The following is a 2150-nucleotide window of genomic DNA, read 5'->3' on the forward strand; positions in this document are numbered from 1 at the left end:
TCGCCACCGTTCTTGCCCCGCTGTGGGTACCGGTGTTGGACTCGTGCAGGGCGCACGTTGAACAGCGTGTACAAATTCACGGATTTTGTGCTTCAAAAACGGATCAAAAACGACACACGCCCACTTTTTGCCGTCCAATCGGTGAGCGAGGGGCGATTTGGCCCCGCCTCCAGAACGATCGATATATGCAAATTTGTGGATCAAAAAGCCTTCACGCCCACTTTTTCTCGGGCCAATGGGGAGCGAGGTGAAAGGTCGAAGGGAGGGGGTCAAAGGCGAAGCTACGGGGGGGGGGGATAAAAGGACGGTGTTCGTCAGAGAGAAGAGTGTGGAAGTCTGGAGCCCGAAGCCTGCAGTAGCTGGAGAAGCTGAAGAGAGTCGAACGAGGAGAGCCCAAAGAAGAGTCCAGAGTCGGAGAGTCCAGAGGCGGAGAGGCGGCAGCGGCGAAGGCAGACGAGGGGGTGCTCGCGATGGTGCCGGGAGCTGCACGCCCGAGGAAGGCCGGCAGCGCGACCTGGCCGAGGTGGAGACGCACACCAGGGATAATAAAGATCCTCTATACCCCGAGCATCAGCAACCCCCTCCTGTTTCCCCCCCGCGCTGAGATAGTGCGACCAAGGGGGCCCCTTTTCCCACCCCCTGCCAGGCACTGTCCGCGAGGCCCGCGGAGTGAGGCGCCATCGCCGCTCCGCGTCTCATCACCAGACGGGTAGGCGCGACCCGGTCTCGGCCTCAGGCCCGCCTCATTCTTGGGGGCATTTCTTTTCCTTGGTTTTGGGTATGTGTTGTCGGCGCCGTCTGTGAAGTAGAATTGTATAAGTGTTGCCGTGTGCTCGGTAGTCGGTATTAGCTCTGCACTGTGTTTTCACTTTTATATTTGCTTTTTGTGTAAATGGAATTGTGTTTTCTTTTTTTGTGTGCATTTGGTGGAATTGTATTTGTGTGCTTCCCGTGTGCCGCGAATAAATGTGCTTTATTGTTGAACTGTTCTCCCGCTTCGCTTCGTCTTTTCCTCCATTGAATCCTCATCTTGCTTCACGTAAAGGGTTGGTAGTGGGCTGAATACGCCCGATAATTAATCGAACCGTCGAGGTCGACGATAACACCGTTCGGTTATTCTGATAGTACGGAACGGGTCGCTTAAGTGGCCCGTGTCCGAAGTCGACCTGCGGCGAGGTGCGATCGCCCGGTCTACCCTCCGCGTGGGTACTTAGGTAGGTCGAATTTGGCGAGCAACCCTATCCCACGCGGGGGCTGATTGGCTCGATCGCGGTGAGACCGAAAGGTCCACCCGTGACTGGTTCCCGGCGTTAGTCCGAGAGGGTCACGACTGGATTGTCCGTCCGGTGGGCGACGTGCCGCGATTCGAGTTACGTGGCCGTCCGCACGCCGGCGGGCGCGAAATCCGCAACACTGGTGTCAGGTCGTGCGATATAAACTCATCGCCCTCCTCGCGGCACTGGTATCGGAGAACAGGAAAACGGGCTCTCCTGTCTCCGGCTAAATTCACGGGAATCGGTCCAGGGGTGAGAGAAGCGACCCCCGATTCCCTCCAAATTACGAGCGAGCAAATTAACCCTTCACGAGAAGCAAGATGGCGTCTCAAGGCGAGCGGGAGCCGGGGGTATTAGAAATGGATGTAGAATGTGTAGGATCCATGGTCCAGGATGGAATCCCCGAGCAGGAAATGTTGATTGTGCAGGAACACGGACTCGCCCAACTGAACCCAGGGCCCGAGGTGGGTGCGGCAGCGGCCGCGGTGTATGACACCTCCCCCCCCCCTCTCCACCAAGACCCTTCCCCAACCCCTGCCGAAACGGCTCAGCTGAGTGCATCCAACATGGCCCAGCTCTGCGCCATGCTGGCGGCAATGAACGAAAAGATGAATGCGAAAATGATCGAAAAAATGGATGCAAACACAAATGAAATGAAAAACGAAATGAAAGGCATGAACGAAAAGATGGATACATACACAAATGAAATGAAAAACGGAATGAAAGGCATGAACGAGAAGATGGATACAAATACAAATGAAATGAAAAACGAAATGAACAAGCAAATAAACGGAATGGAAGCAAACATGAAGGAAGAAACTAAAAAGCTGCGGGGTGAGACGCAGAACATGGGCCGATGCCTGCAGGCGGGCATGA

This window comes from Eptatretus burgeri, chromosome 4 (genome assembly GCF_056783735.1).
Source record: "Eptatretus burgeri isolate ZD-2024b chromosome 4, Ebu_testis_v1, whole genome shotgun sequence".
Lineage (NCBI taxonomy): Eukaryota > Metazoa > Chordata > Myxini > Myxiniformes > Myxinidae > Eptatretus > Eptatretus burgeri.